The sequence below is a fragment of the Oncorhynchus kisutch genome, linkage group LG13 (assembly GCF_002021735.2).
Source record: "Oncorhynchus kisutch isolate 150728-3 linkage group LG13, Okis_V2, whole genome shotgun sequence".
In the NCBI taxonomy this organism is placed as follows: Eukaryota; Metazoa; Chordata; class Actinopteri; order Salmoniformes; family Salmonidae; genus Oncorhynchus; species Oncorhynchus kisutch.
Genome location: NC_034186.2, coordinates 54,363,216 through 54,374,087, shown reverse-complemented (window position 1 = coordinate 54,374,087; position 10,872 = coordinate 54,363,216).

Here is a 10,872-nt window from a genome sequence, read left to right as displayed (position 1 = left end):
CACTGTATAGGGATAAGGAGACCAGGCACACGATAAACAGAGTAGCAGTAGCGTGTCTGATGATTGCGTGTGTGTGTGTGTGTGTGTGTGCGCGCGCATGTGTGTGTGTGTGTGTGTGTTGGAGTGTGCGGGGATATGTGCAGGGATACTGGAGTGGTAGGGTTAGATATGTATATGGGTAAGGTGGCCAGGCACACGATAAACAGGGTAGCAGTAGCGTGTCTGATGACTGCATGTGTGTGAGTGAGTGAGTGTGTAGAATGTGCATGGAGTGAGTGTGTAGAATGTGCATGGAGTGAGTGTGTAGAATGTGCATGGAGTGAGTGTGTAGAATGTGCATGTAGTGAGTGTGTAGAATGTGCATGGAGTGAGTGTGTAGAATGTGCATGGAGTGAGTGTGTAGAATGTGCATGGAGTGAGTGTGTAGAATGTGCATGGAGTGAGTGTGTAGAATGTGCATGGAGTGAGTGTGTAGAATGTGCATGGAGTGAGTGTGTAGAATGTGCATGGAGTGAGTGTGTAGAATGTGCATGGAGTGAGTGTGTAGAATGTGCATGGAGTGAGTGTGCATAGAGACGGTGCAAAAATAAAAAATACAATCGATGGGTCAATGCTGATAGTCCGTGTGGCCATTTTGACAGTCATATGGCTTGAGGATGGAAGCTTTTCATGAGTCTGTTGGTGTCAGACTTGATGCTCCAGTACCGCTTGCCGTGTGGAAGCAGAGAGAACAGTCTATGGCTTGGGTGGTGGTTCCTTTCACACCACCTGATATAGAGGTACTGGGTGTCAGGGAGCTCGGCCCCAGTGACACAGCACCCTCTGTAGCGTCATGTGATCAGGGGTGGTGCAGTTGCCATACCAAGCAGTGATGCAGCAAGTCAAAATGCTCTCAATGGTGCAGCTGTAGAACCTTTTGAGTATTTGAGTGCCCATGCCAAATCGGTTCTGTCGCGCCGCCTTCACAACTGTTTGCGTATGTGTGGACCGTTTTAAGTCTTTCGTGATTTGGACACGAGGAACATGAAGCTCTCGACCCGCTTCACTGCAACCCCGTTGATGTGGATGGGGGCTCGTTCACCCCCCCCCGCCCATTTCCTGTAGTCCACAATCAGCTCCTTGGTCTTTCTGACGTTGAGGGAGAGGTTGTTGGAATTGAGATTACGTCATCTATGGATCTGTCGGGGTGGTATGCAACTTGGAGTGGGTCTAGGGTGTCTGGAATGATGGAGTTGATGTGTGCCATAAGCAGACTTCATGGTTAGAGATGTGAGTGCTACAAGGCGGTAGTCATTGTGGCAGGTAGCCTTGGAGTTCTTGGAAACGGGAATGATGGTGGTCAGCTTGAGAAATGTGGGGATTACATACTGAAAGGTTGAAAATGACTGTGAATATGCCAGCCAGCTATTCTGTGCATGCTCTGAGAATGCGCCCTGGAGTACTGCCAGGCTCCGCGGCCTTACGGGTGTTGACCTGATCATAAACCTTCCTCGCGCGGGCCTCGGGGAGAGCGAGATCCCCCAGTCCCCTGGGTCAACGAGGGTCCTCGTGCATGGCTCGGTGTTGTTTTTGTCGAAGCGTGCATAAAAGGTGGTTAGCTCGTCGATGCTATCGGCGGTGTCCCAGAACCTAATCCAGTCAGTGCTAGCAAAGCAGCCTCGTGGCATAGCTAGGGGCATGTGTCTTCAGAGGCATATTACCATCACTATGTCTCTGGGGAATATTTCTCTCTCTATCTCTCTGTCTCCATCACCCTTCACCCTCTCTCTCTCTCTCTCTCTCCCTCCCTCTCTCCTTCATGTCTTTCTAGACGTCTTTACCATCAGCCATTTGGCTTGGCTGTCACTTGTTTCCTTGTTTTCTCCATTGGCTCGCACTCAAGTGGGAAATCACAAGTGTGTGTGAGGGTGTACTTGTGTGTGTACGAGAGTTTTGCACGGCTCAAATTGAGGCCCCATACTGTGTTGGTGTTTTTATTTCCTGTACGTTGAAAGGTCATCCGTTGATTCTTCGTCCTTTTCAAGAGGATAAATGAATAGTTTATAAAAGAGTGACCAAAAAAAAGCTAGACCCTATTACTGTTAGCCCATTGTATGTTTCTATAGAGACTTTTGAATCGTAGTATCTGTATCAACTGTCTCCGCAATACACTGTCTCGCAAATGTCACATGGACAAAATCCAGGAGTGTACTTCTCCACTCAACTCTTTCTTACTTTTCTTGAGATGACTAGTGAGGCTATACAGAGAAAGCGAGAAAGATAAGGGAGTCAGAGGAGAAAAGGTTATTTGTGCGCCCATGCATTTGTGTATATGTGCATGTAGTGTGAACCTACAAGTCTAAGTGACTGGTGTTACACTCTATGTCCTTATCTCTCGCTCTCTTGCCCTCTCTCTGCCTCTCCCCCTTACTAGTCATAGAAAATACTATTTTTGTATGCCTGTGTAAAGCTACATCAGTGTAGGCTCCTCCTCTGAGGAAGGGGAGGACCATCCTACTCAGTGAATTTCATAAAAATAACAATTGTGGGCCTCCCGGGTGTACTGCAGCGCCAGCTGTGCCACCAGAGACTCTGGGTTCGCACCCAGGCTCTGTCGTAACCGGCCGTGACCGGGAGGCCCGCGGGGCGACGCACAATTGGCCTAGCTCCGTCCGGGTTAGGGAGGGTTTGGCCGGTAGGGAAATCCTTGTCTCATCGCGCACCAGCGACTCCTGTGGCAGGTCGGGCGTAGTGCGCGGTAACCAAGGTTGCCAGGTGCACAGTGTTTCCTCCGACACATTGGTGCGGCTGGCTTCCAGGTTGGATGGCGCTGTGTTAAGAAGCAGTGCGGCTTGGTTGGGTTGTGTATCGGAGGACACATGACTTTCAACCTTCGTCTCTCCCGAGCCCATACGGGAGTTGTAGCGATAAGACAAGATAGTAGCTACTAAAACAATTGGATACCACAAAATTGGGGAGAAAAAGGGGTAAAATTACAAATATATATATATTTTTTAAATTAAAATTAAAATAAATAAACAATTGTGATTTTTTTTATTTTATTGGTCCTTTTTGTTTGTTTACCTTTCACTTACTTAGTTAATGCAGCTAGTATATTGATTGTACACATAAAAGAGATCAAAGTTCATTCAAGTTGCTTTTTTGTTAATTCTCCCGACGTAGAATTGCATGAAATGCGTTTATAAAAGGCCACATTTTTCCCAGACACTAGGCTACTAAAAATGTTCTCCATGTGTGCAACTTCTGTAAGTGCCTCTACTCTACTGCTCTATGCCACCAGGCAAATGCAGTGATATACAATGCTTTATTTTAACAGTGACATTTTTTCCTCATGCCTTCCGGTACCTCAGAGCTCCCCAGGTCACCCTCCTCTCGCACTCACTTTTTGTTCCGGCACCTCCCGATTTACAAATGATGTTACAGCTGAGCTGAGTGAATGGAAAATGAATGACAGTCATCCAATATGCTGTAATAGAAATATGCCATGCCCATTAACGCCATGCTCATAAAAAAATATCGTCCTCCCTAATCTATAACGGTCCCGACCGCCACTGACCTGATCATACTGTGAATGTACAGTCTGAGTAGCCGTTATCTGTTATTGCTCCCCTACCCCCCCCCCCCCCCTCACCTCCTTCTCCTCCCTCTCCCCCGTCTCTCTGTCTTTTTCTCTCCCTGTTGCACACACACTCCCCCCTCTCACCCCCCTCTCCCTCCTGGTTGTCGTCTGCCACTGTGTGGTGCTAACTCCTGACAGCATAGCCCAGTGAATAAGTGAAGGCAGGGATGTGAAAGTTTGATGCCTGGCTCGCGGGCAGTTTTAACCTGCAGGCTGAGCATGCCTTTGCCCATCAGCCAGCTCTCTCTCACACACACGCACGAGCACGCACACACACACACACACACACACACACACACACACACAGAAACACACATAGTCTCTCCCTATATCTTTCTTTCTCTCTTTCTCTCTCTCTATTTTGCCAAACAGCCCTCTGTCTGTCCAATGGAAAACTCTCTGTACAGTAAAGTGACTGAGATACTGCAACATACAGTAACACACATGCAAGAGACAACCAAAATTACCTTGATGACCGTCAATTGGCCATAGCTCTTAAGCTCAATAGGAACAGTAGTGCAATACTCAAGGAATGCAACAGACCATAAACAAGGAATGCTATTACCATAATACACAAGGAATGCTTTGGGTCGTTCCACCAATTCCGTGCCTTTTGAGAAGTCTAACTTGGTCAAAAAAACCTTCAGATTTCACCTAATGTTAACATTGTCATCAAGTGCACATGTTCAACTTCCCATCTCAAGAGAAAAAAATTAATACAAATTAATAAAGTAACAGGGTTGACGGTAACAGGGTTGACAATTTCATCTTAAATCAGACATCAATCCCTTTGTGACAGGGGGAATGGAATCTTGTGTGCAACAGGGAGTGGCAATTAAATGCAAGCAAAATAATGATAATTGCTAGAACATTTCTAGCCTGTCTATCTATGGGTAACAGGGTTGTCTATCTATGGGTAACAGGGTTGTCTATCTATGGGTAACAGGGTTGTCTATCTATGGGTAACAGGGTTGTCTATCTATGGGTAACAGGGTTGTCTATCTATGGGTAACAGGGTTGTCTATCTATGGGTAACAGGGTTGTCTATCTATGGGTAACAGGGTTGTCTATCTATGGGTAACAGGGTTGTCTATCTATGGGTAACAGGGGTTGTCTATCTATGGGTAACAGGGGTTGTCTATCTATGGGTAACAGGGGTTGTCTATCTATGGGTAACAGGGTTGTCTATCTATGGGTAACAGGGTTGTCTATCTATGGGTAACAGGGTTGTCCATCTATGGGTAACAGGGTTGTCTATCTATGGGTAACAGGGTTGTCTATCTATGGGTAACAGGGTTGTCTATCTATGGGTAACAGGGTTGTCCATCTATGGGTAACAGGGTTGTCTATCTATGGGTAACAGGGTTGTCTATCTATGGGTAACAGGGTTGTCTATCTATGGGTAACAGGGTTGACATGTTATGCTCGACCTTCTTAGTTTTCCACCACAAAACACCAGAAAAGGGCCCAAAAGAGTAGAACCACCTCACCTGGTTTAACTCTATGAATTGACTATTAGATGTTCAATGTTTCTTTTGAAAAAAATATTTAAAAAAGAGCAGTTTCACCCTTTTAAAACTAGAGTTCAGTTCATATAACAGGGTTGACCTTAAAATGAGGGACAGATGTAAATCACTTATCACATGAAAAAAAAATAATCCTCAGAAATAACTGAGGATTATTACGCAACAATGCAACAAAATAACTAGGGCCTTACAATTCTGGTGAAACTTGGAGAAAGTTTGAATTAAGAGGGTTAAAATCTTCCTAGAAGTGGAGGGTCTGTATTAAAGGGATACTTCTAGATTTTGGCAATGAAGCCCTTTATAAAATAATCGAGGCGAGGTGCATTGTAGCCTGTTTGTGTGTGTGTTTGTGTGTGTGTGTGTGTGTGTGTGTGTGTGTGTGTGTGTGTGTGTGTGTGTGTGCACATGCAGGGGCGGACTGGCGATCTGGTATTTTGGGCAAATGCCACAATCCACCAGTTCTCGATTTAGGCAATGAGGTGATTTATGAAGGACACAGAGACATAAAAGGGTATCCACAAATTCATCTGACTCTGGGGAAGAAAATTAAGGGCCTCATTGCCAAACTCCATAAGTATCTCTTTAATATAGACCTTCCACTTCTAGGTAGATTTGAATTAACTGGCTAATAATGTGGGCCTCTCCTCTCTCCCATCTCCCCTCTCTCTCTCCCCCATCTCTCTCTCACCTCTCTCTCTCTCTGTGTCTCTCTCTCTGTCTTTCTCCTCTCTCCCATCTCCCCTCTCTCTCTCTCCTATCTCTCTCTCACCCCTCTCTCTCTCTCTCTCTCTGTCTCTCTCTGTCTCTCTCTGTCTTTCTCCTCTCTCCCATCTCCCCTCTCTCTCTCACCTCTCTCTCTCTCTCTCTCTCTCTGTCTCTCTCTCTGTCTTTCTCCTCTCTCCCATCTCCCCTCTCTCTCTCCCCTATCTCTCTCTCACCTCTCTCTCTCTCTCTCTGTGTCTCTCTCTGTCTCTCTCTGTCTTTCTCCTCTCTCCCATCTCCCCTCTCTCTCTGTCTCTCTGTCTTTCTCCTCTCTCCCATCTCCCCCCTCTCGCTCTGTTTCTCTCACCTCTCTCTCGCTCTCTCTTTCTCTCTCTCCTCCCCCCTTTCTGTCTCTTTCTCTCCGTCTCTTTTTCTCTCTTTCTGTGTCCCTGACTCTCTGTTGATTCCCTTGCTGCTATGTGTGGATGTGTCATGAAGGAGACATCAGGACCCCGTCTGTTGATTTATTCATGAGATGACTTTTAATATCATTTACTGTGACACAGGAGTCTGCATCTCAAATAAGCCTACAGGCGACTTTGTGTCTCTGTGTGTGTGTGTGTGTGTGTGTGTGTGTGTGTGTGTGTGTGTGTGTGTGTGTGTGTGTGTGTGTGTGTGTGTGTGTGTGTGTGTGTGTGTGTGTGTGTGTGTGTGTGTGTGGTATGGGGATGTCATGGTGTGTATTTGTTGGAGGATGTGGGGTTGTGCATGTGTGGGGGTGTGAAGGGTTGAGAATATACAGGTGAGGAAGGGGACTATGTGTGGGACTGGTATGATATGCCTGTAGGCCTAAGAGTGAGTAGTCATGGGGAGCGCAAGCTATAAGGTTGATATCAATATGTAAAGCTATATAAGATGTGCAGTGGAGTCTGTCCGGCCGTCCGTCTGTCTGTCTATAAATAATGGCGCATCCCCATATTTGTACATGTTTGCAATATATGTCAAGTTGGCTGTCAATCTAAAGTAAATCAAGTAAACGCCTTTTCACTTTTCAATTTGTCTCAAACCTCAAACCCATTCAGCACTTCCTTGAGATGTTACAACGACATTGTTCTCACTTAGACTATAAAAACATCATTTGACACATATTCGTCACACACGTCAATGTCATCTTTTTCTGCGTGCTGATTATCTATTAGAGTCTTTCGTTTAACGGCGAGGAATAGGTGGGTGGATGGAGCAGGAAGGGAGTGCAAGACGTGGGATTTCATTTGGCTTTGATTAAACACGTATGTAAATCCCTCTTAGCATGGGGATCAGCAAGACGAAGAGGCACATTTCTCTCTCGACCTTCTCCTCTCCTCTTCACACTCCTCCATTAAAGCCCTCCTCCCCCCTCGTTGCCCTAACCACTAAATTAAGAGTTGTGTGAATTGTAGCTGAGACCCTATCTTGCTGATACTGTAGCTGCTGTATAGATACAGTAGATATATGGAGGTGACATTTGACCTTAGACACGGGTGTGATGTCACTCCTGCTGGCCACATACTGTACAGCCCTCCGTTCTGATGTGGATTGATTTGAAATGTGTAGTGTAGAGGGCATGTGTGTGTGTGTGTGCGCGAGTGTCCACAACGGAGTGTCAGTGTTTGTGTGTGTGTGTGTGTGTGCGCGAGTGTCCACAACGGAGTGTCAGTGTTTGTGTGTGTGCATGAGGGTCCACAACGGAGTGTCAGTGTTTGTGTGTGTGCTCATGCTGTTTGAGAGTGACTTTGCCGAGACTTACATGTCTCCTCGAGGTTGATACTCCCTTCAGCTGCTCACTGCTGAAGGTCACCCTGCCATCTTCCTGGTCTCTCTCTCTCTCTCTCTCTCCCTCTCTCTCTCTCCCTCTCTCTCTCTACCTCTCTCTCTCTACCTCTCTCTCTCTACCTCTCTCTCTCTACCTCTCTCTCTCTACCTCTCTCTCTCTACCTCTCTCTACCTCTCTCTCTACCTCTCTCTCTCTACCTCTCTCTCTCTCTACCTCTCTCTCTCTCTCTACCTCTCTCTCTCTCTCTACCTCTCTCTCTCTCTACTCTCTCTCTCTCTCTACCTCTCTCTCTCTCTACCTCTCTCTCTCTACCTCTCTCTCTCTACCTCTCTCTCTCTACCTCTCTCTCTCTACCTCTCTCAACCTCTCTCTCTCTCAACATTTCTCTCTCAACATTTCTCTCTCTACCTCTCTCTCTCTACCTCTCTCTCTCTACCTCTCTCTCTCTACCTCTCTCTCTCTCTACCTCTCTCTCTCTCTACCTCTCTCTCTCATTACCTCTCTCTCTCTACCTCTCTCTCTACCTCTCTCTCTCTCTACCTCTCTCTCTCTACCTCTCTCTCTCTCTACCTCTCTCTCTCTCTACCTCTCTCTCTCTCTACCTCTACCTCTCTCTACCTCTACCTCTACCTCTCTCTCTACCTCTCTCTCTCTCTCTACCTCTCTCTCTCTACCTCTCTCTCTCTACTCTCTCTCTACCTCTCTCTCTACCTCTCTCTCTACCTCTCTCTCTACCTCTCTCTCCTACCTCTCTCTCTACCTCTCTCTACCTCTACCTCTCTCTCTACCTCTACCTCTCTCTCTACCTCTCTCTCTCTTCTACTGCTCTCTCTCTACCTCTCTATCTCTCTACTTCTCTCTCCTCTCTACTCTCTCTCTCTCTACCTCTCTCTCTCTACCTCCTCTCTCTCCTCTCTCTCTCTACTTCTCTCTCTCTACCTCTCTCTACCTCTTTCTCTACTCTCTCTCTCTAACCTCTCTACTCTCTACCTCTCTCCCTATCTCTCTATCTCTCTACCTCTCTCTCTACCTCTCTCTACCTCTCTCTCTACCCTCTCTCTCTCTCTACCTCTCTCTCTCTCTACCTCTCTCTCTCTCTACCACTCTCTCTCTCTCTACCCCTCTCTCCTCTACCTCTCTCTCTCTACCTCTCTCTCTCTACCTCTCTCTCTCTCTACCCTCTCTCTCTCTCTACCTCTCTCTCTCCTCTACCTCTCTCTCTCTCTACCTCTCTCTCTCTACCTCTCTCTCTCTCTATCTCTCTCTCTCTCTCTACCTCTCTCTCTCTCTACCTCTCTCTCTCTCTACCTCTCTCTCTCTCTACCTCTCTCTCTCTCTCTCTACCTCTCTCTACCTCTCATTGTGCCTGAGTGTCTCAGTGACCACTGCCTCAGGCCACTGACAACCTTCGTCTGGAGAAACAATAGTGGACAGGCTCCCTGTGCTATAGCACAGGCTGTGTGGAGGAGGCCAGCAGGGGCACAGTATGTGTGTGTGCGTCTGTCTGTCTGGCTGTCTGTGTCAATCTGTACAGATTTCTTCATGTCTGCGTGCCTCTATTGATCTGTCTCTCTTCTCTCCCTCGGTGAGTATGCAGTAATGAACTATGCCCAGCTCCTCTCTCTCTTCCTCTCTCTCCTCTCCTCCCTCTTTCGCTCTCTCCTCCCTTTATCCCAGCCCCAGCCAGCCTGTTCTTCAGTGTTACATAACCACAGAGACAGATGCTGAATCATCAGCTGCCCCTTGGCAGTCTCTGTGCCCAGAGGGTGCCAGGAGGAGACTGCCTGCCTCTACCCCCCTACACAAACACACACGCATGCATGCATGCACGCCCGCTCACACACACACTAACACACAAACACAAACCATGAACTCATTCACGTTAGTCCAGACACACACACGCATACTCCACGATGGAACTGTAGTGAGAAGGGAGATGGATGAAGCCCGTTTAATGTGTTTCCATGAAAAGAGAGAGAAAGGGAGGGAGAGGGGGAGAGACAGATCCCTCAGCTGTCTGGTGGGTTTTGATGTGGTGAAAAAATGGGTTTTCATGTTCCTCAACTCTGAAGATGAATTGCTTTTGAAGTGCTTTAGCTAGTTCGTTAGCGTCAGTTGGATTAATTTGCTCTCGCCTTTTCCCTTCTCGTTTGATCTGCTTGGAGGTTTGTGTTTGAATCATGCTGCTCATACTTTTGTCTAAAATGACATTCAAAAGGTTTTATGGTCAACTTGAAGGCCTGGCACCTATCATCTCTTAGAGGAGTAACAACTCATTCTGAAGTAATGGTAACAAGACCAAAATAATGGTGACAACTAATACTAAAATAATGGTAACCCCTAATACTGAAATAATGTTAACAACTGTTACGGGAAATAATTATAACAACTAACAGAGGTGTCATGCCCATAGCGTGCACAAGGGTTTGATTTGATTTTAGCTGCCGGCGACGGGCAGGACTTGCAGGAGGTATGTTTGTAAATAAATGTTTTCATGCTATGTAGCCTATTGATTCCTTCTTGATGAATAAATAAAATAATAATGTTTGTTGTTTATCTGTAATACAAGCCACCAAGCAATGATATGAAGTTAGCTTTAGCTAGTCACCTCCTGTAGATAGCTAGCCACCTACCCCCAATCTGATCACGACTCCATTTTGCTCCTCCCTCTCCTATAGGCAGAAACTCAAACAGGAAGTACCCGTACTAAGGTCTATTCAACGCTGATCTGACCAATCGTAATCCATGCTTCAAGATTGTTTTGATCACGCGGACTGGGATATGTTCCGGGTAGCCTCTGACAATAACATTGATGAATACATGGATATGGGGACTGAGTTCAACAAGAAGTGTATAGGAGATGTTGTACCTACAGTGACTATTAAAACCTACCCAAACCAGAAACCGTGGATAGATGGCAGCATCCGCGCAAAACTGAATGCGCGAACCACCGCATTTAACCATGGCAAGGTGACTGGGAATATGGTCGAGTACAAACAGTGTAGTTATTGTAGTAAGGCAATCAAACCGGCAAAACATCAGTATAGAAACAAAGTAGAGTCACAATTCAACGGCTCAGACACGAGACGTCTTGCTTCCGGACAAGCTAAACACTTTCTTTGCCCACTTTGATGATAACACAGTGCTACTGATGTGGCCCGCTATCATTGACTGTGGGTTCTCCTTCTCCATGGCCGTAAGACAGTAAGACA